This window comes from Rhinatrema bivittatum, chromosome 2, assembly GCF_901001135.1.
Source record: "Rhinatrema bivittatum chromosome 2, aRhiBiv1.1, whole genome shotgun sequence".
In the NCBI taxonomy this organism is placed as follows: Eukaryota; Metazoa; Chordata; class Amphibia; order Gymnophiona; family Rhinatrematidae; genus Rhinatrema; species Rhinatrema bivittatum.
Genome location: NC_042616.1, coordinates 341,969,514 through 341,996,113, shown reverse-complemented (window position 1 = coordinate 341,996,113; position 26,600 = coordinate 341,969,514). Strand labels below are relative to the sequence as shown.

General features: G+C 44.3%; 13 non-coding genes across 13 annotated transcripts; 7 read left to right on the top strand and 6 right to left on the bottom strand.

Moving 5' to 3' along the window:
* The first annotated feature begins 191 nt into the window (after positions 1 to 191).
* Positions 192 to 300, top strand: TRNAL-CAA. The gene is made up of 2 exons: positions 192 to 229; positions 255 to 300. It is a non-coding gene; the product is annotated as a tRNA-Leu (tRNA).
* Positions 301 to 1,966: 1,666 nt separating this feature from the next.
* TRNAP-AGG lies at positions 1,967 to 2,038 on the bottom strand. The gene has a single exon. It is a non-coding gene; the product is annotated as a tRNA-Pro (tRNA).
* A 990-nt stretch (positions 2,039 to 3,028) lies between these two features.
* TRNAL-CAA lies at positions 3,029 to 3,137 on the top strand. The gene is made up of 2 exons: positions 3,029 to 3,066; positions 3,092 to 3,137. It is a non-coding gene; the product is annotated as a tRNA-Leu (tRNA).
* A 1,666-nt stretch (positions 3,138 to 4,803) lies between these two features.
* On the bottom strand, positions 4,804 to 4,875 carry TRNAP-AGG. Its single transcript has one exon. It is a non-coding gene; the product is annotated as a tRNA-Pro (tRNA).
* A 991-nt stretch (positions 4,876 to 5,866) lies between these two features.
* Positions 5,867 to 5,975, top strand: TRNAL-CAA. The gene is made up of 2 exons: positions 5,867 to 5,904; positions 5,930 to 5,975. It is a non-coding gene; the product is annotated as a tRNA-Leu (tRNA).
* A 1,666-nt stretch (positions 5,976 to 7,641) lies between these two features.
* On the bottom strand, positions 7,642 to 7,713 carry TRNAP-AGG. The gene has a single exon. It is a non-coding gene; the product is annotated as a tRNA-Pro (tRNA).
* Positions 7,714 to 8,704: 991 nt separating this feature from the next.
* Positions 8,705 to 8,813, top strand: TRNAL-CAA. The gene is made up of 2 exons: positions 8,705 to 8,742; positions 8,768 to 8,813. It is a non-coding gene; the product is annotated as a tRNA-Leu (tRNA).
* Positions 8,814 to 10,479: 1,666 nt separating this feature from the next.
* On the bottom strand, positions 10,480 to 10,551 carry TRNAP-AGG. The gene has a single exon. It is a non-coding gene; the product is annotated as a tRNA-Pro (tRNA).
* Positions 10,552 to 11,542: 991 nt separating this feature from the next.
* Positions 11,543 to 11,651, top strand: TRNAL-CAA. The gene is made up of 2 exons: positions 11,543 to 11,580; positions 11,606 to 11,651. It is a non-coding gene; the product is annotated as a tRNA-Leu (tRNA).
* Positions 11,652 to 13,317: 1,666 nt separating this feature from the next.
* TRNAP-AGG lies at positions 13,318 to 13,389 on the bottom strand. Its single transcript has one exon. It is a non-coding gene; the product is annotated as a tRNA-Pro (tRNA).
* A 7,131-nt stretch (positions 13,390 to 20,520) lies between these two features.
* On the top strand, positions 20,521 to 20,629 carry TRNAL-CAA. The gene is made up of 2 exons: positions 20,521 to 20,558; positions 20,584 to 20,629. It is a non-coding gene; the product is annotated as a tRNA-Leu (tRNA).
* A 1,907-nt stretch (positions 20,630 to 22,536) lies between these two features.
* Positions 22,537 to 22,646, top strand: TRNAL-CAA. The gene is made up of 2 exons: positions 22,537 to 22,574; positions 22,600 to 22,646. It is a non-coding gene; the product is annotated as a tRNA-Leu (tRNA).
* Positions 22,647 to 24,312: 1,666 nt separating this feature from the next.
* On the bottom strand, positions 24,313 to 24,384 carry TRNAP-AGG. The gene has a single exon. It is a non-coding gene; the product is annotated as a tRNA-Pro (tRNA).
* Between the last annotated feature and the right edge of the window lie 2,216 nt (positions 24,385 to 26,600).

Below are 26,600 nucleotides of genomic sequence, written 5' to 3'. Positions count from 1 at the left end.
CATTCCCCTAGACCATTTACCTGCTTGTAGTGTATATCTGCAGTTGAAATGCAGAAGTCGTGCTGGATTAACGCCAACCTGCACTCCAACTAGGTTTGCCAGGAGAGGACGGTTAAAGGTAGCGCCCCCACCCCCTCCCAACACCACCTGTAACGCACAGGTGGAGATCTTCCCAAGTTTTGCTTTCAGTTGTCAGAATGGCCGAGTGGTCTAAGGCGCCAGACTCAAGTCTTCCTGCTTCCCTGTGCTGGGTGTTCTGGTCTCCTGATGGAGGCGTGGGTTCAAATCCCACTTCTGACATGCTCATCCTATAGTTTAGAACCTCAGGCTTATTTTTTTCAATTCATTTTAGGTTCCAATTGAAAAGCAGACATGACAAGCTGGGTCGCACCGATGGTCAATTTAGGGCAGTATCCTGATCCACAATCTGAAACGGATACTCACCAGCAACCGTGAATTGTCCAACAATGACACCAATTTAGGTACCAGACCCTGCCAGAAGCCCAGATGCCAATTCTGTCCACAGATTAAGCCAGACAACACCATCACGGGACCCAACGACATCAACTACAACATCCGACCCCTTTCCCTGCTCTTCCTCCAATGTGATACATGCCTTGTCACTCTGATGTCTACCTAGGACAAACAAGTCAATCTATAAGGAAAAGAATAAATGGACATAAATCTGTCATGAGAAATGGCAACATTCAGAAACCAGTATCAGAACATTTCAACCTTCCAGGACATTCTCTATCTGACCTTAAAATAGCTATTCTCCTACAGAGAAACTTCAAAGGAGCACTCCAGGATGTAACTCCAGGATGTAACTGGAGCTCATTCACAAAATGAACAGCATCACCCTGGGTCTGACCTAGACAATGGCCTAATGACTCATCACAGCTATCTGTGAACTTAACCCTTAGCAGCTCCAGCTGCCTTTTCACACTTACCTCAGTTATCAAAAGGCTATACTATAATGCTATTAACACTCTCTCCACATCATTTCCTGACTAACCCAGTGCCTTCTCTCTTTGCCCCATATATTTTATCCATCTCTTTCAAAAGAGTATTCACTTAGGAGCAGAGGTGTATATCACAGCACAGCTATGACTCTTCAAGGGTCTCTTCTGTTGCTGACTTCAGGAGGGCTAACAGAATGAATCAACATAAAGTGTAAACTCAGGATCAACCGAGAAGGAAGCAGAGATCGCAAGCAGGTGATTTCCCAGTGGATGCTATCTCTCTGAAATGTCATTTCCAGAAATTGTATTTCTTGGCTTTCTAGCAAGCTAAGTATCACCTCCATTAAATAGGCCTTTGAGCACCACAGGAATGATATCAACACACCCACTGTTATCGTCACGTGTTATAAAGATCGAGGCTGTGTTATGCTTAAGGCCTGATTGCTTACCACCTATTTCCAACCTGATGGTGACAGAGCGAGCCAGAGATGCGGGACGCGGTTCTTTCAGCTCTTATCTCTGATATGATTGTTGTGCCTCTACTTGTCTTTCTTAATAAGTTTTCGCACATTATTACATCATATTTGGTTACTAGGGTTCGATGTTTTATTTCATGTGTAATATTTGAAATATTTCTTGAAATCTTATAAAGCACTTTAACATCCACAGTTGTATATTAAGGAATTGAGATGGTTAGCAAGAAATAATGCAAAATGCCTGCGATGATAGGCACTTCATCACTTTGGATTAGGGAGGGCTGCATATGCTCTAGAATGTTACTCGGCATGTCTGTCCCGAGACAGGTGAAGACTGTGAGGAGGCAGAACATTAAAACTAGGGCAAAAATTAGGAATTGTTTCTGCCTGTCTCACTTGCTCCTTTGGCTTTGCTCTCCATGTCTACTCTGTATCTCATAGATGCCACTTCCTTAAAATGGTTATTCTTTTCAGCAAAAGCTTGACTAGTACCAGCCTTCTCCTGGAGCTCCACACATACAAAGGCAAGGGCTCGTCTGGGAGTTGAACCCAGGACCTCTCGCACCCTAAGCGAGAATCATACCCCTAGACCAACGAGCCAGTGGATGGGAAGGTTCAGCTCCTGCTCGACTGCTACAGCAAGGCGTAGTGGGCGAAAACAGGGTGGCACTGAAATCAATGGCAGGGGATTGTCCCCATCTACGGATTTCTGGGTTACGGGTCGAGCACGTGCTGCTGCGCCTCTTGTAGCATGGGATTTCTTTAAATTTTGGGTCATTGCCAGCAATGTTCCCTCCAAGCAATGAATAGTTGCGTGCAAATATTTTTTCACGTGAGCAACAATTTTTTTTAAGCATCAGTTTTTAGCAGCGGTATTAGCTTGCATACCTGCCGGTAGCAGAAAGAAAACTTTATGTGAGCGACCATGTAAAATCTGTGAATGACGCTGCGAAATGAATGAGCAATCGCTCACGTGCTCAGCTTAGAGGGAACTATTCTCGCCAGGCACTTTCGACTTGGATTGGCCACTGTCGGAGACAGGAAGCTGGGCTTGATGGATGCTTGGTCTGACCCAGCATGGCATTTGTATTTACTTTCTCCTCACGTTGCACATCAGGAAGAATTTGCACCTGCACACTGCCCTCTCACAGCAGTTATTCCTTCGTGGGGCTCTTCTCGTGCCCCGAGCTCTCTCATTCAAGAAGTGTCTGTCTCACTTGCTCCTTTGGCTTTGCTCTCCATGTCTACTCTGTATCTCGTAGATGCCCCTTCCCTAAAACGGTTATTCTTTTCAGCAAAAGCTTTACTAGTATCAGCCTTCTTCTGGAGCTCCACACATAGAAAGACAAGGGTTCGTCTGGGAGTTGAACCCAGGACTTCTCGCACCCTAAGAGAGAATCATTCCCCTAGACCATTTACCTGCTTGTAGTGTATATCTGCAGTTGAAATGCAGAAGTCGTGCTGGATTAACGCCAACCTGCACTCCAACTAGGTTTGCCAGGAGAGGACGGTTAAAGGTAGCGCCCCCACCCCCTCCCAACACCACCTGTACCGCACAGGTGGAGATCTTCCCAAGTTTTGCTTTCAGTTGTCAGAATGGCCGAGTGGTCTAAGGCGCCAGACTCAAGTCTTCCTGCTTCCCTGTGCTGGGTGTTCTGGTCTCCTGATGGAGGCGTGGGTTCAAATCCCACTTCTGACATGCTCATCCTATAGTTTAGAACCTCAGGCTTATTTTTTTCAATTCATTTTAGGTTCCAATTGAAAAGCAGACATGACAAGCTGGGTCGCACCGATGGTCAATTTAGGGCAGTATCCTGATCCACAATCTGAAACGGATACTCACCAGCAACCGTGAATTGTACAACAATGACACCAATTTAGGTACCAGACCCTGCCAGAAGCCCAGATGCCAATTCTGTCCACAGATTAAGCCAGACAACACCATCACGGGACCCAACGACATCAACTTCAACATCCGACCCCTTTCCCTGCTCTTCCTCCAATGTGATACATGCCTTGTCACTCTGATGTCTACCTAGGACAAACAAGTCAATCTATAAGGAAAAGAATAAATGGACATAAATCTGTCATGAGAAATGGCAACATTCAGAAACCAGTATCAGAACATTTCAACCTTCCAGGACATTCTCTATCTGACCTTAAAATAGCTATTCTCCTACAGAGAAACTTCAAAGGAGCACTCCAGGATGTAACTCCAGGATGTAACTGGAGCTCATTCACAAAATGAACAGCATCACCCTGGGTCTGACCTAGACAATGGCCTAATGACTCATCACAGCTATCTGTGAACTTAACCCTTAGCAGCTCCAGCTGCCTTTTCACACTTACCTCAGTTATCAAAAGGCTATACTATAATGCTATTAACACTCTCTCCACATCATTTCCTGACTAACCCAGTGCCTTCTCTCTTTGCCCCATATATTTTATCCATCTCTTTCAAAAGAGTATTCACTTAGGAGCAGAGGTGTATATCACAGCACAGCTATGACTCTTCAAGGGTCTCTTCTGTTGCTGACTTCAGGAGGGCTAACAGAATGAATCAACATAAAGTGTAAACTCAGGATCAACCGAGAAGGAAGCAGAGATCGCAAGCAGGTGATTTCCCAGTGGATGCTATCTCTCTGAAATGTCATTTCCAGAAATTGTATTTCTTGGCTTTCTAGCAAGCTAAGTATCACCTCCATTAAATAGGCCTTTGAGCACCACAGGAATGATATCAACACACCCACTGTTATCGTCACGTGTTATAAAGATCGAGGCTGTGTTATGCTTAAGGCCTGATTGCTTACCACCTATTTCCAACCTGATGGTGACAGAGCGAGCCAGAGATGCGGGACGCGGTTCTTTCAGCTCTTATCTCTGATATGATTGTTGTGCCTCTACTTGTCTTTCTTAATAAGTTTTCGCACATTATTACATCATATTTGGTTACTAGGGTTCGATGTTTTATTTCATGTGTAATATTTGAAATATTTCTTGAAATCTTATAAAGCACTTTAACATCCACAGTTGTATATTAAGGAATTGAGATGGTTAGCAAGAAATAATGCAAAATGCCTGCGATGATAGGCACTTCATCACTTTGGATTAGGGAGGGCTGCATATGCTCTAGAATGTTACTCGGCATGTCTGTCCCGAGACAGGTGAAGACTGTGAGGAGGCAGAACATTAAAACTAGGGCAAAAATTAGGAATTGTTTCTGCCTGTCTCACTTGCTCCTTTGGCTTTGCTCTCCATGTCTACTCTGTATCTCATAGATGCCACTTCCTTAAAATGGTTATTCTTTTCAGCAAAAGCTTGACTAGTACCAGCCTTCTCCTGGAGCTCCACACATACAAAGGCAAGGGCTCGTCTGGGAGTTGAACCCAGGACCTCTCGCACCCTAAGCGAGAATCATACCCCTAGACCAACGAGCCAAGGGATGGGAAGGTTCAGCTCCTGCTCGACTGCTACAGCAAGGCGTAGTGGGCGAAAACAGGGTGGCACTGAAATCAATGGCAGGGGATTGTCCCCATCTACGGATTTCTGGGTTACGGGTCAAGCACGTGCTGCTGCGCCTCTTGTAGCATGGGATTTCTTTAAATTTTGGGTCATTGCCAGCAATGTTCCCTCCAAGCAATGAATAGTTGCGTGCAAATATTTTTTCACGTGAGCAACAATTTTTTTTAAGCATCAGTTTTTAGCAGCGGTATTAGCTTGCATACCTGCCGGTAGCAGAAAGAAAAACTTTATGTGAGCGACCATGTAAAATCTGTGAATGACGCTGCGAAATGAATGAGCAATCGCTCACGTGCTCAGCTTAGAGGGAACTATTCTCGCCAGGCACTTTCGACTTGGATTGGCCACTGTCGGAGACAGGAAGCTGGGCTTGATGGATGCTTGGTCTGACCCAGCATGGCATTTGTACTTACTTTCTCCTCACGTTGCACATCAGGAAGAATTTGCACCTGCACACTGCCCTCTCACAGCAGTTATGCCTTCGTGGGGCTCTTCTCGTGCCCCGAGCTCTCTCATTCAAGAAGTGTCTGTCTCACTTGCTCCTTTGGCTTTGCTCTCCATGTCTACTCTGTATCTCGTAGATGCCCCTTCCCTAAAATGGTTATTCTTTTCAGCAAAAGCTTTACTAGTATCAGCCTTCTTCTGGAGCTCCACACATAGAAAGACAAGGGTTCGTCTGGGAGTTGAACCCAGGACTTCTCGCACCCTAAGAGAGAATCATTCCCCTAGACCATTTACCTGCTTGTAGTGTATATCTGCAGTTGAAATGCAGAAGTCGTGCTGGATTAACGCCAACCTGCACTCCAACTAGGTTTGCCAGGAGAGGACGGTTAAAGGTAGCGCCCCCACCCCCTCCCAACACCACCTGTAACGCACAGGTGGAGATCTTCCCAAGTTTTGCTTTCAGTTGTCAGAATGGCCGAGTGGTCTAAGGCGCCAGACTCAAGTCTTCCTGCTTCCCTGTGCTGGGTGTTCTGGTCTCCTGATGGAGGCGTGGGTTCAAATCCCACTTCTGACATGCTCATCCTATAGTTTAGAACCTCAGGCTTATTTTTTTCAATTCATTTTAGGTTCCAATTGAAAAGCAGACATGACAAGCTGGGTCGCACCGATGGTCAATTTAGGGCAGTATCCTGATCCACAATCTGAAACGGATACTCACCAGCAACCGTGAATTGTACAACAATGACACCAATTTAGGTACCAGACCCTGCCAGAAGCCCAGATGCCAATTCTGTCCACAGATTAAGCCAGACAACACCATCACGGGACCCAACGACATCAACTACAACATCCGACCCCTTTCCCTGCTCTTCCTCCAATGTGATACATGCCTTGTCACTCTGATGTCTACCTAGGACAAACAAGTCAATCTATAAGGAAAAGAATAAATGGACATAAATCTGTCATGAGAAATGGCAACATTCAGAAACCAGTATCAGAACATTTCAACCTTCCAGGACATTCTCTATCTGACCTTAAAATAGCTATTCTCCTACAGAGAAACTTCAAAGGAGCACTCCAGGATGTAACTCCAGGATGTAACTGGAGCTCATTCACAAAATGAACAGCATCACCCTGGGTCTGACCTAGACAATGGCCTAATGACTCATCACAGCTATCTGTGAACTTAACCCTTAGCAGCTCCAGCTGCCTTTTCACACTTACCTCAGTTATCAAAAGGCTATACTATAATGCTATTAACACTCTCTCCACATCATTTCCTGACTAACCCAGTGCCTTCTCTCTTTGCCCCATATATTTTATCCATCTCTTTCAAAAGAGTATTCACTTAGGAGCAGAGGTGTATATCACAGCACAGCTATGACTCTTCAAGGGTCTCTTCTGTTGCTGACTTCAGGAGGGCTAACAGAATGAATCAACATAAAGTGTAAACTCAGGATCAACCGAGAAGGAAGCAGAGATCGCAAGCAGGTGATTTCCCAGTGGATGCTATCTCTCTGAAATGTCATTTCCAGAAATTGTATTTCTTGGCTTTCTAGCAAGCTAAGTATCACCTCCATTAAATAGGCCTTTGAGCACCACAGGAATGATATCAACACACCCACTGTTATCGTCACGTGTTATAAAGATCGAGGCTGTGTTATGCTTAAGGCCTGATTGCTTACCACCTATTTCCAACCTGATGGTGACAGAGCGAGCCAGAGATGCGGGACGCGGTTCTTTCAGCTCTTATCTCTGATATGATTGTTGTGCCTCTACTTGTCTTTCTTAATAAGTTTTCGCACATTATTACATCATATTTGGTTACTAGGGTTCGATGTTTTATTTCATGTGTAATATTTGAAATATTTCTTGAAATCTTATAAAGCACTTTAACATCCACAGTTGTATATTAAGGAATTGAGATGGTTAGCAAGAAATAATGCAAAATGCCTGCGATGATAGGCACTTCATCACTTTGGATTAGGGAGGGCTGCATATGCTCTAGAATGTTACTCGGCATGTCTGTCCCGAGACAGGTGAAGACTGTGAGGAGGCAGAACATTAAAACTAGGGCAAAAATTAGGAATTGTTTCTGCCTGTCTCACTTGCTCCTTTGGCTTTGCTCTCCATGTCTACTCTGTATCTCATAGATGCCACTTCCTTAAAATGGTTATTCTTTTCAGCAAAAGCTTGACTAGTACCAGCCTTCTCCTGGAGCTCCACACATACAAAGGCAAGGGCTCGTCTGGGAGTTGAACCCAGGACCTCTCGCACCCTAAGCGAGAATCATACCCCTAGACCAACGAGCCAGTGGATGGGAAGGTTCAGCTCCTGCTCGACTGCTACAGCAAGGCGTAGTGGGCGAAAACAGGGTGGCACTGAAATCAATGGCAGGGGATTGTCCCCATCTACGGATTTCTGGGTTACGGGTCGAGCACGTGCTGCTGCGCCTCTTGTAGCATGGGATTTCTTTAAATTTTGGGTCATTGCCAGCAATGTTCCCTCCAAGCAATGAATAGTTGCGTGCAAATATTTTTTCACGTGAGCAACAATTTTTTTTAAGCATCAGTTTTTAGCAGCGGTATTAGCTTGCATACCTGCCGGTAGCAGAAAGAAAAACTTTATGTGAGCGACCATGTAAAATCTGTGAATGACGCTGCGAAATGAATGAGCAATCGCTCACGTGCTCAGCTTAGAGGGAACTATTCTCGCCAGGCACTTTCGACTTGGATTGGCCACTGTCGGAGACAGGAAGCTGGGCTTGATGGATGCTTGGTCTGACCCAGCATGGCATTTGTACTTACTTTCTCCTCACGTTGCACATCAGGAAGAATTTGCACCTGCACACTGCCCTCTCACAGCAGTTATGCCTTCGTGGGGCTCTTCTCGTGCCCCGAGCTCTCTCATTCAAGAAGTGTCTGTCTCACTTGCTCCTTTGGCTTTGCTCTCCATGTCTACTCTGTATCTCGTAGATGCCCCTTCCCTAAAATGGTTATTCTTTTCAGCAAAAGCTTTACTAGTATCAGCCTTCTTCTGGAGCTCCACACATAGAAAGACAAGGGTTCGTCTGGGAGTTGAACCCAGGACTTCTCGCACCCTAAGAGAGAATCATTCCCCTAGACCATTTACCTGCTTGTAGTGTATATCTGCAGTTGAAATGCAGAAGTCGTGCTGGATTAACGCCAACCTGCACTCCAACTAGGTTTGCCAGGAGAGGACGGTTAAAGGTAGCGCCCCCACCCCCTCCCAACACCACCTGTAACGCACAGGTGGAGATCTTCCCAAGTTTTGCTTTCAGTTGTCAGAATGGCCGAGTGGTCTAAGGCGCCAGACTCAAGTCTTCCTGCTTCCCTGTGCTGGGTGTTCTGGTCTCCTGATGGAGGCGTGGGTTCAAATCCCACTTCTGACATGCTCATCCTATAGTTTAGAACCTCAGGCTTATTTTTTTCAATTCATTTTAGGTTCCAATTGAAAAGCAGACATGACAAGCTGGGTCGCACCGATGGTCAATTTAGGGCAGTATCCTGATCCACAATCTGAAACGGATACTCACCAGCAACCGTGAATTGTACAACAATGACACCAATTTAGGTACCAGACCCTGCCAGAAGCCCAGATGCCAATTCTGTCCACAGATTAAGCCAGACAACACCATCACGGGACCCAACGACATCAACTACAACATCCGACCCCTTTCCCTGCTCTTCCTCCAATGTGATACATGCCTTGTCACTCTGATGTCTACCTAGGACAAACAAGTCAATCTATAAGGAAAAGAATAAATGGACATAAATCTGTCATGAGAAATGGCAACATTCAGAAACCAGTATCAGAACATTTCAACCTTCCAGGACATTCTCTATCTGACCTTAAAATAGCTATTCTCCTACAGAGAAACTTCAAAGGAGCACTCCAGGATGTAACTCCAGGATGTAACTGGAGCTCATTCACAAAATGAACAGCATCACCCTGGGTCTGACCTAGACAATGGCCTAATGACTCATCACAGCTATCTGTGAACTTAACCCTTAGCAGCTCCAGCTGCCTTTTCACACTTACCTCAGTTATCAAAAGGCTATACTATAATGCTATTAACACTCTCTCCACATCATTTCCTGACTAACCCAGTGCCTTCTCTCTTTGCCCCATATATTTTATCCATCTCTTTCAAAAGAGTATTCACTTAGGAGCAGAGGTGTATATCACAGCACAGCTATGACTCTTCAAGGGTCTCTTCTGTTGCTGACTTCAGGAGGGCTAACAGAATGAATCAACATAAAGTGTAAACTCAGGATCAACCGAGAAGGAAGCAGAGATCGCAAGCAGGTGATTTCCCAGTGGATGCTATCTCTCTGAAATGTCATTTCCAGAAATTGTATTTCTTGGCTTTCTAGCAAGCTAAGTATCACCTCCATTAAATAGGCCTTTGAGCACCACAGGAATGATATCAACACACCCACTGTTATCGTCACGTGTTATAAAGATCGAGGCTGTGTTATGCTTAAGGCCTGATTGCTTACCACCTATTTCCAACCTGATGGTGACAGAGCGAGCCAGAGATGCGGGACGCGGTTCTTTCAGCTCTTATCTCTGATATGATTGTTGTGCCTCTACTTGTCTTTCTTAATAAGTTTTCGCACATTATTACATCATATTTGGTTACTAGGGTTCGATGTTTTATTTCATGTGTAATATTTGAAATATTTCTTGAAATCTTATAAAGCACTTTAACATCCACAGTTGTATATTAAGGAATTGAGATGGTTAGCAAGAAATAATGCAAAATGCCTGCGATGATAGGCACTTCATCACTTTGGATTAGGGAGGGCTGCATATGCTCTAGAAGGTTACTCGGCATGTCTGTCCCGAGACAGGTGAAGACTGTGAGGAGGCAGAACATTAAAACTAGGGCAAAAATTAGGAATTGTTTCTGCCTGTCTCACTTGCTCCTTTGGCTTTGCTCTCCATGTCTACTCTGTATCTCATAGATGCCACTTCCTTAAAATGGTTATTCTTTTCAGCAAAAGCTTGACTAGTACCAGCCTTCTCCTGGAGCTCCACACATACAAAGGCAAGGGCTCGTCTGGGAGTTGAACCCAGGACCTCTCGCACCCTAAGCGAGAATCATACCCCTAGACCAACGAGCCAGTGGATGGGAAGGTTCAGCTCCTGCTCGACTGCTACAGCAAGGCGTAGTGGGCGAAAACAGGGTGGCACTGAAATCAATGGCAGGGGATTGTCCCCATCTACGGATTTCTGGGTTACGGGTCGAGCACGTGCTGCTGCGCCTCTTGTAGCATGGGATTTCTTTAAATTTTGGGTCATTGCCAGCAATGTTCCCTCCAAGCAATGAATAGTTGCGTGCAAATATTTTTTCACGTGAGCAACAATTTTTTTTAAGCATCAGTTTTTAGCAGCGGTATTAGCTTGCATACCTGCCGGTAGCAGAAAGAAAAACTTTATGTGAGCGACCATGTAAAATCTGTGAATGACGCTGCGAAATGAATGAGCAATCGCTCACGTGCTCAGCTTAGAGGGAACTATTCTCGCCAGGCACTTTCGACTTGGATTGGCCACTGTCGGAGACAGGAAGCTGGGCTTGATGGATGCTTGGTCTGACCCAGCATGGCATTTGTATTTACTTTCTCCTCACGTTGCACATCAGGAAGAATTTGCACCTGCACACTGCCCTCTCACAGCAGTTATGCCTTCGTGGGGCTCTTCTCGTGCCCCGAGCTCTCTCATTCAAGAAGTGTCTGTCTCACTTGCTCCTTTGGCTTTGCTCTCCATGTCTACTCTGTATCTCGTAGATGCCCCTTCCCTAAAATGGTTATTCTTTTCAGCAAAAGCTTTACTAGTATCAGCCTTCTTCTGGAGCTCCACACATAGAAAGACAAGGGTTCGTCTGGGAGTTGAACCCAGGACTTCTCGCACCCTAAGAGAGAATCATTCCCCTAGACCATTTACCTGCTTGTAGTGTATATCTGCAGTTGAAATGCAGAAGTCGTGCTGGATTAACGCCAACCTGCACTCCAACTAGGTTTGCCAGGAGAGGACGGTTAAAGGTAGCGCCCCCACCCCCTCCCAACACCACCTGTACCGCACAGGTGGAGATCTTCCCAAGTTTTGCTTTCAGTTGTCAGAATGGCCGAGTGGTCTAAGGCGCCAGACTCAAGTCTTCCTGCTTCCCTGTGCTGGGTGTTCTGGTCTCCTGATGGAGGCGTGGGTTCAAATCCCACTTCTGACATGCTCATCCTATAGTTTAGAACCTCAGGCTTATTTTTTTCAATTCATTTTAGGTTCCAATTGAAAAGCAGACAAGACAAGCTGGGTCGCACCGATGGTCAATTTAGGGCAGTATCCTGATCCACAATCTGAAACGGATACTCACCAGCAACCGTGAATTGTACAACAATGACACCAATTTAGGTACCAGACCCTGCCAGAAGCCCAGATGCCAATTCTGTCCACAGATTAAGCCAGACAACACCATCACGGGACCCAACGACATCAACTACAACATCCGACCCCTTTCCCTGCTCTTCCTCCAATGTGATACATGCCTTGTCACTCTGATGTCTACCTAGGACAAACAAGTCAATCTATAAGGAAAAGAAGAAATGGACATAAATCTGTCATGAGAAATGGCAACATTCAGAAACCAGTATCAGAACATTTCAACCTTCCAGGACATTCTCTATCTGACCTTAAAATAGCTATTCTCCTACAGAGAAACTTCAAAGGAGCACTCCAGGATGTAACTCCAGGATGTAACTGGAGCTCATTCACAAAATGAACAGCATCACCCTGGGTCTGACCCAGACAAAGGCCTAATGACTCATCACAGCTATCTGTGAACTTAACCCTTAGCAGCTCCAGCTGCCTTTTCACACTTACCTCAGTTATCAAAAGGCTATACTATAATGCTATTAACACTCTCTCCACATCATTTCCTGACTAACCCAGTGCCTTCTCTCTTTGCCCCATATATTTTATCCATCTCTTTCAAAAGAGTATTCACTTAGGAGCAGAGGTGTATATCACAGCACAGCTATGACTCTTCAAGGGTCTCTTCTGTTGCTGACTTCAGGAGGGCTAACAGAATGAATCAACATAAAGTGTAAACTCAGGATCAACCGAGAAGGAAGCAGAGATCGCAAGCAGGTGATTTCCCAGTGGATGCTATCTCTCTGAAATGTCATTTCCAGAAATTGTATTTCTTGGCTTTCTAGCAAGCTAAGTATCACCTCCATTAAATAGGCCTTTGAGCACCACAGGAATGATATCAACACACCCACTGTTATCGTCACGTGTTATAAAGATCGAGGCTGTGTTATGCTTAAGGCCTGATTGCTTACCACCTATTTCCAACCTGATGGTGACAGAGCGAGCCAGAGATGCGGGACGCGGTTCTTTCAGCTCTTATCTCTGATATGATTGTTGTGCCTCTACTTGTCTTTCTTAATAAGTTTTCGCACATTATTACATCATATTTGGTTACTAGGGTTCGATGTTTTATTTCATGTGTAATATTTGAAATATTTCTTGAAATCTTATAAAGCACTTTAACATCCACAGTTGTATATTAAGGAATTGAGATGGTTAGCAAGAAATAATGCAAAATGCCTGCGATGATAGGCACTTCATCACTTTGGATTAGGGAGGGCTGCATATGCTCTAGAATGTTACTCGGCATGTCTGTCCCGAGACAGGTGAAGACTGTGAGGAGGCAGAACATTAAAACTAGGGCAAAAATTAGGAATTGTTTCTGCCTGTCTCACTTGCTCCTTTGGCTTTGCTCTCCATGTCTACTCTGTATCTCATAGATGCCACTTCCTTAAAATGGTTATTCTTTTCAGCAAAAGCTTGACTAGTACCAGCCTTCTCCTGGAGCTCCACACCTACAAAGGCAAGGGCTCGTCTGGGAGTTGAACCCAGGACCTCTCGCACCCTAAGCGAGAATCATACCCCTAGACCAACGAGCCAGTGGATGGGAAGGTTCAGCTCCTGCTCGACTGCTACAGCAAGGCGTAGTGGGCGAAAACAGGGTGGCACTGAAATCAATGGCAGGGGATTGTCCCCATCTACGGATTTCTGGGTTACGGGTCAAGCACGTGCTGCTGCGCCTCTTGTAGCATGGGATTTCTTTAAATTTTGGGTCATTGCCAGCAATGTTCCCTCCAAGCAATGAATAGTTGCGTGCAAATATTTTTTCACGTGAGCAACAATTTTTTTTAAGCATCAGTTTTTTTTTTTGTTTAAATATGTTTATTTACAGCAAATCCAGTCAGTAAACGGGAACATCAATACAGCACATGTAAACATAATAATCCTCAACATCATTCGTTATACTGTAATTGCGCTTATGTACAACTCTAAATCATAGTTATCGCTGTCCTTCGCCGTTCAATTGTGTAGCGCATAATAAAGTCCCAAAAAACTGAGGAACAATATGACATCCGAGAATCACATGTCAAAGATCAAAACCTGTATAACATGTTATATGAATGTAACTGATAATCATTTCTAGTGTATGCCACTTAGTCATGTATCCCATATCTTTCCCATCTGAAGCATTAAACATAAGTAATTACACATTGACATGACTGTGAACATTGGTCTATCATAGGTCTATCACCATGAACATTACAATGGATTGCTATTAGTAAGTTTTTAATTTTTAGTCTATATTCTAAAATTCTACCCACACTTATTTTACTAATCTTCCCCCCCCCCCCTTAACTTTCCTTCTCGAAATCTAAAGAATAATATCATCAATGTCGCCCCCCCTTCCCTCCCCCCCTACCACTTCCCGCTCTACAAACACAATTCCGTATCAAGAAATTTGAATAGCAGGTACCTCATAAACGTAATACCCCAAAGGGAAATCACTTGCCAATAACTGGTGCTGTACAGTATGCAACATTTTAGTACTTAGAGCAGATATAACACTTTAGTACATAGAGCAGATATAACAAAGATCCACCTGCATTGTAAATACTTACATTGTAAATACTGGCATTGTATGGCCACGTTAAACCCCTACTAAACTCCTAATCCATCCAGGACCATCCACCCACTTCTCCCACCAACTTTAGACCTTGAGCTCCTCCCTTAACGAAGGGAGGACAGAAGTAGCGTCCTTAGGCAACAAAGAGACATAGTCTTGCCAAATACTTAGAGTCCTGATCCGTTGTTTATTAGATTTCTGGCGAGCTGATAAGTACTCATAATGTAACGTCTGTTGTATTTTATGTTTCCACACCGTCTTGTACTGGGGAGTTGGGTTCAGCCATTGATTCAGCAGTGCGTCCAATGCTATAAGGATTAGTTTACGCAAAAATATAAGTTGAAATTTACTTAAATGTCCATCCAGATATGTCTCAAGACCAAAGAGCCAAATCCACGGATCCAATGGAATTCCAAGTCCCATAGCTTAAGTAACAATGTTTGTAGATGACTCCAAAAATCTTGTACAAGATCACATGCCCAAAAATTATGATAGTAGTCTGGGTTTTTTGCTCCACATCTGGAGCAATCGCGGTTAGCCGTCAAGCCCATATGGAAAGCCACCATTTGGGAGCAATATGCCTGATAATAAAACTTATATTGTTTGTCTCTCAAGATCACATTCTCACATATGTAGGGTATCCGCTGTAAGCAGCCTTTTATATCCTCCGTAGTAATAGGTGTCAGCAATACTTTGTTCCACTTTTGTGTGACATTAGAAAAAACTGGCGGTAATAGCAAAGTCTGAAGAGCTAAGTAATATTGCGAGCATGTGAGGCGTTTACCCAATGGTCCCTTAAGGAACGTAAGAAGATGATAAGAGTTCGTAAATGAACGATTGTGCTGTATTTGACCATGAATAAAATGTCTCAATTGCAAATATCCATAAAAGTCCTTATGCGGAAGCTGGTACTGATGTTGGAGTTCCTGAAAACTGTGTACATAAGGCGAAGCAGCTTCAAAATGTATCAATTGTGAAATATTTTGTAATCCTAAATTGGCCCATCTAGCGAAAAGAACATGGTCCATTCCCGGGGGAAAGGCAGGATTTCCCTTGATTGCTTGGCATACCGTACTCTCTGGGTGTACTTGGTGAATTTTGCAAAGAAGTCTCCACATTAAACGCAAGGGATGGACCAGAATGCTGGTAGAGCAAACGGTAGGAAGTGATTTATACGGTCCATGCAATACAGCCCCTGGTGATAGAGGATGCAACCAATTATGAATAAAGCTCATGGGCGAACAGAAGTCTGTAACCAGAATCCAGTCTCTGATATGCCGAAGTAAACTGGCATAATTGTACATTTTCAGATTCGGGCAATTTAACCCACCCACACTTTTATGCCGCATTAAAATCCTCAGAGGAATCCTCGCACGCTTACCAGACCATAAATATTTGTTAATGGCTCTATCGATCTCTGCTATATCTCGTGCTCTTAACCAGATGGGCAGCATACTAAAGAGGTAAAGCCATTTGGAGATTTCCATCATCTTTAGCAGTAATATTTTCCCGGATAAAGAAAGTGGTAAAGTATGCCAGGTTTGTAATTTCTGTATCAATTTCTTCTTTAGTGGTGTAACATTTAGGGAATAAACATCCTTCGGATGTGCTGGTATATAGACGCCCAGATATTTTAGCGCCCGAGAGACCCATTTTAGCGGGAAATGACCAGGCCACATTGACTGTAAAGTTCCAAAAACATCCAGAGCTTCGGACTTATCTATGTTGATCTTCAACCCTGCAAAGCGGCCAAAAGCTCTTTGAATGGCAAGTACATGGGGAAGAGCTTGAATTGGATTCGTTAAGTAAACTAGCATGTCGTCCGCAAAGGCGGCTATGACGAATTTGTCTTCCCCTATCTGCTGTCCTTGCAATTCCTGTGCTTGAGCCAACTTGCGAAGCAGGGGGTCCAAGGAGAGAATATACAAAATTGGCGACAAGGGGCATCCCTGTCGAACTCCTCGCTGAATCCGGACTTCATTGGAAAGGGAGTCATTCGCCACGATGTATGATCTTGGGTTCTTGTAGAGAATTGCTATAGCTTTAATCAACAACTCCGGGAAGCCAAAACGCTTCATAACAGAAAACATATAGTCCCAAGATACTCGATCAAAAGCTTTCTCAGAGTCGAACCCCACCGCCATTGCCTGCTGTTGTAGCCTGTGAGATGTTTCTAACGCTGTTATCAATCGAAAAACATGAGCTCCGGCATTCCTGCCTCCTACAAAGCCAGCTTGAAATGGAGAAATCAATGAGGGTAGTACTGCTCCCATTCGAATAGCGATGATTCTGGCATACATCTTCAGATCTGTATTCAGCAAGGAAATTTGCCGGTACGATGCAGCCTGTTGAATATCTTTTCCCGGTTTCGGTAGGACTGTAATAAATGCGTCATTGAAAGTGGGTGGAAAGCCTTCCCCCATCCACGCATGATTGTAGAACAAAGCAATTTTATCAACCAGACTGGTACCCAAAATCTTGTAATACTCCACCGGAAATCCGTCTGGGCCTGGCGACTTATTACATTTCCCTGCTTTTATCACTCCTGCTATTTCACCCATTGAGATAGGGCACGCCAGGATTTCTTTTTGGGTGTCAGTTATTCGTGGCAAGCTGATATCAGTGAAGAAAATCTCCTCATCTCGTTGGTCTCCTTCCCTGTCCTCCTTATAAAGGGCTTCATAGAATCGTCGGAGCATTTCTAGGACTTCCGCTGTATTAGTCACATAAGTACCGGTGTGAGTTTTTAAACCCGTAATGTATGATTTTCTCCGTTTTACAGCAACCAATCGTGATAAGAGTTTGCTCGATTTATTACCATATCTATAAAAATAATGACCAGAAGCCTGGAGAGCTTTTTGTGCCCGAAGATGTAACTGAGCATTAAGCGAATGAACACATGCCCAGTAAGCTGTTTTATTTGCGGAGGACGGACAATTTGCCAGCTTTTGTTTCGCCTGCTGCAATTGGGATTCTAACGTTAATATAGCAGTATTCAGTTGCTTACTTTTTTTAATGGTATACGCAATTATCTCTCCTCTCATGACAACTTTTCCAGTTTCCCAGAATAATGAAGGATCGTTTAAGTGTTGTTGATTATTCTCTTGAAATTCCTCCCATTTAGTGCGTAAATACTTATGAAATTCTCCATCCTGCATCAGATAACCTGGAAGCCGCCATGATTTTTTCCCGGCGGGCATCAAAGAGATCCGCAGATCTATCCATACAGGCGTGTGATCTGCCACTACTATGGCTCCTATTTCCGCCGATTCCACTTGCGAAAATAAGCGGTCCATTAGGAGAATATAGTCTATTCTAGATAATGTACTGTGTGCCCGCGACACATGAGTATATTCTCTCGTAGTTGGGTTCAAAATTCTCCAGGGATCAACCAGACCCAGATGCTTGCTGAGTTGCACCACTCCTGATGTGGCAGAAGTGCGAAATCCTTTAGGTACTTGAGATTTATCCAAAGTGGCATCAAATGTACTGTTCATATCTCCTACCACTAGAAGTTCGCCTTGGACATTAGCGAGAATTACGGAAATCAGTCGAGAGAAAAATAGTGCATCTGGCACCTTAGGTGCGTAAATGTTGCAGAGAGTTATTAACTTGCCTGCTAAAGTGCCTTGTATGAGAATAAATCTTCCATTCGGATCTTTTACCTCTTTCGTAACTAATAAGGGCGTGTTTTTGTTAGCTAGAATCGCCACCCCACCTTTCCTACCCACTGCCGGGGTATAATAGCAATCAGAGACCCACTCTCTACGCAATTTTACACTCTCCGCATCGGACAGATGCGTTTCCTGGAGGCATGCGATATTAACTTTTAAACGCTGAAGGTGTTGAAGGATTTTTTTCCTTTTTATCGGGGTGCCTAAGCCATCAACGTTCCAGGAAATTATCCTGTATTTACCCATATTTTGTCCGTTTAATATTCACGGCATGAGAATCTGCACATAGTATAAAGTATTGGGCTGCAGGCTCCCAGCCTAGCCTGCAACTCCCCCGTCCCATCGGTGTACTAAAGGCATAGCAATCAAATTTCTTGATATAATCCATATTCGCAAAGTTCCTTCCCTTCCCAAACCCCCAATCCCCATAGCCCATCCCCTTCCCTTCTCCCAAATAAGCAAACCTGTTCCCTAAGTGCGTTCCACAAACAGAGAGCCCCCTGCCTGTGGCGCTAGAGATCGCGTTCTGGAGCGTTCCCACTCCACAACCAACATGTAAAATTATTGAGCGGTGTTGAATCGGCTCTTGTAGCCTGTCTATAGCCCAGTTATTTTAAGATGTACTAAGTCAGCTGGCGTATAGTGTCTCTTAGTAAAAGTACAGGCTGCATGATAATATGGAGACCAGGCAATCTTATGCCTTCTCGCTGCAGGCATCTAAATATTTTTGTGCTGCTTCTGGGGTTTCAAAAGTGAGCCCTTTACCCCCATCCCAAATTTTCAAGATAGCCGGGAACTGGACTGCAAATTTAATTTGTTTGTCCACTAATTTTGCGCACACTGGCGAAAAAGCCCGTCGTTGTTGTGAGATCTTAGCAGAAAAATCTTAGGTGATTCGTACCTTAGTGCCTTGGTACAGAATTTCTTTAGTCTTTCTCGATGCCACCCACAATTTTTGACGATGGGCGTAATTTAAAATTTTGGCGATAGCAATGCGAGGTCTCGGGTCCGATTCTTTCCGCACTCCAATTCTATGTGCCCTTTCTATGATAATCTGATTTTTCAGCTCCGGTGCTCCCACCGCTTCAGGCAGCCACGCTTCTAAAAAGGCCTCCAGACCCGATTGATCCACTGTTTCTGGCAAACCCAAGAATCGTAAATTTGATCTCCTTGCCCTGTTTTCTAAGTCCTCAAGTTTATTTTGAACTTCTCTCATCTGCTTTTCTTGTGTATCTATTTTCCCCGTATAGGCCGTCACCTCGTCTTATAATATAGATACGCGACCCTCCACGTGGTCTAACCGCGGACCCAACTCAGTAATTGCCTCTCTCACCTCATTCAGCTTTTCAGATATACACGCTAATTTTTCATCAAGTGCTGCCGCTATAATTTCTTTTATATCCGCTGCTGTAACTGTGTTTGCAGAAGGAGGGTCACTGTCGTTTGCTACCGCCGCCGCCATTTTAGGTTCCGGCACAGACTTAGCTTTGTCTTTATCTTTTCGGTTTGTTTTAGATGCCATGAACCCCGGTGAGCGATTCATATACTTAACTATCGACATGTGCTGGAAATAAACAAGCTGCCGATATCCACCTGATCTCTCAGAACTCAAATTCGCCGGTAAGTGCTGGCTGTGGAGCCGGGAGCCGAAGCAACTACGTCTGCCTCAGCTCATCCCCCCACGTGATCTCCAGCATCAGTTTTTAGCAGCGGTATTAGCTTGCATACCTGCCGGTAGCAGAAAGAAAAACTTTATGTGAGCGACCATGTAAAATCTGTGAATGACGCTGCGAAATGAATGAGCAATCGCTCACGTGCTCAGCTTAGAGGGAACTATTCTCGCCAGGCACTTTCGACTTGGATTGGCCACTGTCGGAGACAGGAAGCTGGGCTTGATGGATGCTTGGTCTGACCCAGCATGGCATTTGTACTTACTTTCTCCTCACGTTGCACATCAGGAAGAATTTGCACCTGCACACTGCCCTCTCACAGCAGTTATGCCTTCGTGGGGCTCTTCTCGTGCCCCGAGCTCTCTCATTCAAGAAGTGTCTGTCTCACTTGCTCCTTTGGCTTTGCTCTCCATGTCTACTCTGTATCTCGTAGATGCCCCTTCCCTAAAATGGTTATTCTTTTCAGCAAAAGCTTTACTAGTATCAGCCTTCTTCTGGAGCTCCACACATAGAAAGACAAGGGTTCGTCTGGGAGTTGAACCCAGGACTTCTCGCACCCTAAGAGAGAATCATTCCCCTAGACCATTTACCTGCTTGTAGTGTATATCTGCAGTTGAAATGCAGAAGTCGTGCTGGATTAACGCCAACCTGCACTCCAACTAGGTTTGCCAGGAGAGGACGGTTAAAGGTAGCGCCCCCCACCCCCTCCCAACACCACCTGTAACGCACAGGTGGAGATCTTCCCAAGTTTTGCTTTCAGTTGTCAGAATGGCCGAGTGGTCTAAGGCGCCAGACTCAAGTCTTCCTGCTTCCCTGTGCTGGGTGTTCTGGTCTCCTGATGGAGGCGTGGGTTCAAATCCCACTTCTGACATGCTCATCCTATAGTTTAGAACCTCAGGCTTATTTTTTTCAATTCATTTTAGGTTCCAATTGAAAAGCAGACATGACAAGCTGGGTCGCACCGATGGTCAATTTAGGGCAGTATCCTGATCCACAATCTGAAACGGATACTCACCAGCAACCGTGAATTGTCCAACAATGACACCAATTTAGGTACCAGACCCTGCCAGAAGCCCAGATGCCAATTCTGTCCACAGATTAAGCCAGACAACACCATCACGGGACCCAACGACATCAACTACAACATCCGACCCCTTTCCCTGCTCTTCCTCCAATGTGATACATGCCTTGTCACTCTGATGTCTACCTAGGACAAACAAGTCAATCTATAAGGAAAAGAATAAATGGACATAAATCTGTCATGAGAAATGGCAACATTCAGAAACCAGTATCAGAACATTTCAACCTTCCAGGACATTCTCTATCTGACCTTAAAATAGCTATTCTCCTACAGAGAAACTTCAAAGGAGCCCTCCAGGATGTAACTCCAGGATGTAACTGGAGCTCATTCACAAAATGAACAGCATCACCCTGGGTCTGACCTAGACAATGGCCTAATGACTCATCACAGCTATCTGTGAACTTAACCCTTAGCAGCTCCAGCTGCCTTTTCACACTTACCTCAGTTATCAAAAGGCTATACTATAATGCTATTAACACTCTCTCCACATCATTTCCTGACTAACCCAGTGCCTTCTCTCTTTGCCCCATATATTTTATCCATCTCTTTCAAAAGAGTATTCACTTAGGAGCAGAGGTGTATATCACAGCACAGCTATGACTCTTCAAGGGTCTCTTCTGTTGCTGACTTCAGGAGGGCTAACAGAATGAATCAACATAAAGTGTAAACTCAGGATCAACCGAGAAGGAAGCAGAGATCGCAAGCAGGTGATTTCCCAGTGGATGCTATCTCTCTGAAATGTCATTTCCAGAAATTGTATTTCTTGGCTTTCTAGCAAGCTAAGTATCACCTCCATTAAATAGGCCTTTGAGCACCACAGGAATGATATCAACACACCCACTGTTATCGTCACGTGTTATAAAGATCGAGGCTGTGTTATGCTTAAGGCCTGATTGCTTACCACCTATTTCCAACCTGATGGTGACAGAGCGAGCCAGAGATGCGGGACGCGGTTCTTTCAGCTCTTATCTCTGATATGATTGTTGTGCCTCTACTTGTCTTTCTTAATAAGTTTTCGCACATTATTACATCATATTTGGTTACTAGGGTTCGATGTTTTATTTCATGTGTAATATTTGAAATATTTCTTGAAATCTTATAAAGCACTTTAACATCCACAGTTGTATATTAAGGAATTGAGATGGTTAGCAAGAAATAATGCAAAATGCCTGCGATGATAGGCACTTCATCACTTTGGATTAGGGAGGGCTGCATATGCTCTAGAATGTTACTCGGCATGTCTGTCCCGAGACAGGTGAAGACTGTGAGGAGGCAGAACATTAAAACTAGGGCAAAAATTAGGAATTGTTTCTGCCTGTCTCACTTGCTCCTTTGGCTTTGCTCTCCATGTCTACTCTGTATCTCGTAGATGCCCCTTCCCTAAAATGGTTATTCTTTTCAGCAAAAGCTTTACTAGTATCAGCCTTCTTCTGGAGCTCCACACATAGAAAGACAAGGGTTCGTCTGGGAGTTGAACCCAGGACTTCTCGCACCCTAAGAGAGAATCATTCCCCTAGACCATTTACCTGCTTGTAGTGTATATCTGCAGTTGAAATGCAGAAGTCGTGCTGGATTAACGCCAACCTGCACTCCAACTAGGTTTGCCAGGAGAGGACGGTTAAAGGTAGCGCCCCCACCCCCTCCCAACACCACCTGTAACGCACAGGTGGAGATCTTCCCAAGTTTTGCTTTCAGTTGTCAGAATGGCCGAGTGGTCTAAGGCGCCAGACTCAAGTCTTCCTGCTTCCCTGTGCTGGGTGTTCTGGTCTCCTGATGGAGGCAGTGGGTTCAAATCCCACTTCTGACATGCTCATCCTATAGTTTAGAACCTCAGGCTTATTTTTTTCAATTCATTTTAGGTTCCAATTGAAAAGCAGACATGACAAGCTGGGTCGCACCGATGGTCAATTTAGGGCAGTATCCTGATCCACAATCTGAAACGGATACTCACCAGCAACCGTGAATTGTACAACAATGACACCAATTTAGGTACCAGACCCTGCCAGAAGCCCAGATGCCAATTCTGTCCACAGATTAAGCCAGACAACACCATCACGGGACCCAACGACATCAACTACAACATCCGACCCCTTTCCCTGCTCTTCCTCCAATGTGATACATGCCTTGTCACTCTGATGTCTACCTAGGACAAACAAGTCAATCTATAAGGAAAAGAATAAATGGACATAAATCTGTCATGAGAAATGGCAACATTCAGAAACCAGTATCAGAACATTTCAACCTTCCAGGACATTCTCTATCTGACCTTAAAATAGCTATTCTCCTACAGAGAAACTTCAAAGGAGCCCTCCAGGATGTAACTCCAGGATGTAACTGGAGCTCATTCACAAAATGAACAGCATCACCCTGGGTCTGACCTAGACAATGGCCTAATGACTCATCACAGCTATCTGTGAACTTAACCCTTAGCAGCTCCAGCTGCCTTTTCACACTTACCTCAGTTATCAAAAGGCTATACTATAATGCTATTAACACTCTCTCCACATCATTTCCTGACTAACCCAGTGCCTTCTCTCTTTGCCCCATATATTTTATCCATCTCTTTCAAAAGAGTATTCACTTAGGAGCAGAGGTGTATATCACAGCACAGCTATGACTCTTCAAGGGTCTCTTCTGTTGCTGACTTCAGGAGGGCTAACAGAATGAATCAACATAAAGTGTAAACTCAGGATCAACCGAGAAGGAAGCAGAGATCGCAAGCAGGTGATTTCCCAGTGGATGCTATCTCTCTGAAATGTCATTTCCAGAAATTGTATTTCTTGGCTTTCTAGCAAGCTAAGTATCACCTCCATTAAATAGGCCTTTGAGCACCACAGGAATGATATCAACACACCCACTGTTATCGTCACGTGTTATAAAGATCGAGGCTGTGTTATGCTTAAGGCCTGATTGCTTACCACCTATTTCCAACCTGATGGTGACAGAGCGAGCCAGAGATGCGGGACGCGGTTCTTTCAGCTCTTATCTCTGATATGATTCTTGTGCCTCTACTTGTCTTTCTTAATAAGTTTTCGCACATTATTACATCATATTTGGTTACTAGGGTTCGATGTTTTATTTCATGTGTAATATTTGAAATATTTCTTGAAATCTTATAAAGCACTTTAACATCCACAGTTGTATATTAAGGAATTGAGATGGTTAGCAAGAAATAATGCAAAATGCCTGCGATGATAGGCACTTCATCACTTTGGATTAGGGAGGGCTGCATATGCTCTAGAATGTTACTCGGCATGTCTGTCCCGAGACAGGTGAAGACTGTGAGGAGGCAGAACATTAAAACTAGGGCAAAAATTAGGAATTGTTTCTGCCTGTCTCACTTGCTCCTTTGGCTTTGCTCTCCATGTCTACTCTGTATCTCATAGATGCCACTTCCTTAAAATGGTTATTCTTTTCAGCAAAAGCTTGACTAGTACCAGCCTTCTCCTGGAGCTCCACACATACAAAGGCAAGGGCTCGTCTGGGAGTTGAACCCAGGACCTCTCGCACCCTAAGCGAGAATCATACCCCTAGACCAACGAGCCAGTGGATGGGAAGGTTCAGCTCCTGCTCGACTGCTACAGCAAGGCGTAGTGGGCGAAAACAGGGTGGCACTGAAATCAATGGCAGGGGATTGTCCCCATCTACGGATTTCTGGGTTACGGGTCAAGCACGTGCTGCTGCGCCTCTTGTAGCATGGGATTTCTTTAAATTTTGGGTCATTGCCAGCAATGTTCCCTCCAAGCAATGAATAGTTGCGTGCAAATATTTTTTCACGTGAGCAACAATTTTTTTTAAGCATCAGTTTTTAGCAGCGGTATTAGCTTGCATACCTGCCGGTAGCAGAAAGAAAAACTTTATGTGAGCGACCATGTAAAATCTGTGAATGACGCTGCGAAATGAATGAGCAATCGCTCACGTGCTCAGCTTAGAGGGAACTATTCTCGCCAGGCACTTTCGACTTGGATTGGCCACTGTCGGAGACAGGAAGCTGGGCTTGATGGATGCTTGGTCTGACCCAGCATGGCATTTGTACTTACTTTCTCCTCACGTTGCACATCAGGAAGAATTTGCACCTGCACACTGCCCTCTCACAGCAGTTATGCCTTCGTGGGGCTCTTCTCGTGCCCCGAGCTCTCTCATTCAAGAAGTGTCTGTCTCACTTGCTCCTTTGGCTTTGCTCTCCATGTCTACTCTGTATCTCGTAGATGCCCCTTCCCTAAAATGGTTATTCTTTTCAGCAAAAGCTTTACTAGTATCAGCCTTCTTCTGGAGCTCCACACATAGAAAGACAAGGGTTCGTCTGGGAGTTGAACCCAGGACTTCTCGCACCCTAAGAGAGAATCATTCCCCTAGACCATTTACCTGCTTGTAGTGTATGTCTGCAGTTGAAATGCAGAAGTATTCACTCTCTCCACATCATTTCTTGACTAACCCAGTGCCTTCTCTCTTTTCCCCTTATATTTTATCCATCTCTTTCAAAAGAGTATTCACTTAGGAGCAGAGGTGTATATCACAGCACAGCTATGACTCTTCAAGGGTCTCGTCTGTTACTGTCTTCAGGAGGGCTAACAGAATGAATCAACATAAAGTGTAAACTCAGGATCAACCGAGAAGGAAGCAGAGATCGCAAGCAGGTGATTTCCCAGTGGATGCTATCTCTCTGAAATGTCATTTCCAGAAATTTTATTTCTTGGCTTTCTAGCAAGCTAAGTATCACCTCTATTAAATAGGCCTTTGAGCACCACAGGAATGATATCATTATATATAAACACAGCTATACTAACTGCACTAACTACATCTTCTGGCAACAAATTCCAGAGTTTAATTGTGCGTTGAGTAAAAAAGAACTTTCTCCCATTAGTTTTAAATGTGCCCCATGCTAACTTCATGGAGTGCCCCCTAGTCTTTCTACTCTCCGAAAGAGTAAATAACCGATTCACATCTACCCGTTCTAGACCTCTCATGAATTTAAACATCTCTATCATATCCCCCCTCAGTCTTCTCTTCTCTAAGCTGAAAAGTCCTAACCTCTTTAGTCTTTCCTCATAGGCGAGCTGTTCCATTCCCCTTATCATTTTGGTAGCCCTATAATAACCAAATATAACTAGGAATTAAAGGGCTAACCCCTATGGCACACAATTACATCTTGCAATTCTGATGACATACTGACTTTTGCTGAGGTCTTATCTGCTTTTGCTGTTGGGTTAGCCATTGAAGTCAACTTTTCTACATGCACACAGGTCTTAGTTATAAACCTTGACTCCCTTTCTGTTGTAGAATTAGCCATAGGAGCCAAACCTCTGATGAGCTGCTACAAAGTGGTCATCTGAAGCTAACCACCATAACTGTCTTCACCATCTTGATCATCTTTCACCTTGAAGCACAGCCATGTGTTGAAAATCAGGAGTGGCCAGATCTCCACAGTTCAAGTAGGCAAAACCCAATCCTGGCCATAAAAGACAAAGTACAGTCAGATCCCCACCATCATTTACAATTAATCATCTTCCGACCAAGGGGCAGGAAGTAGACTAATATGGTCTGAGGGAATTCCTGCCCCAACACTTAATAAACATTGCTCATCTGAGTGCCCTACCTGAGTACCCACATATACATGCTGCAACAAAAATGATGAAGCTTTCCCTATCATATGATCTCAAAGATCAGAGTGAAAATCCTGTCTCCTATGGTAGGGAGAATGGGAAGTTCAAACTCAGGAAACAGGTAATATTGGGGCTGCCAGAGACTGACCTAAATAGGC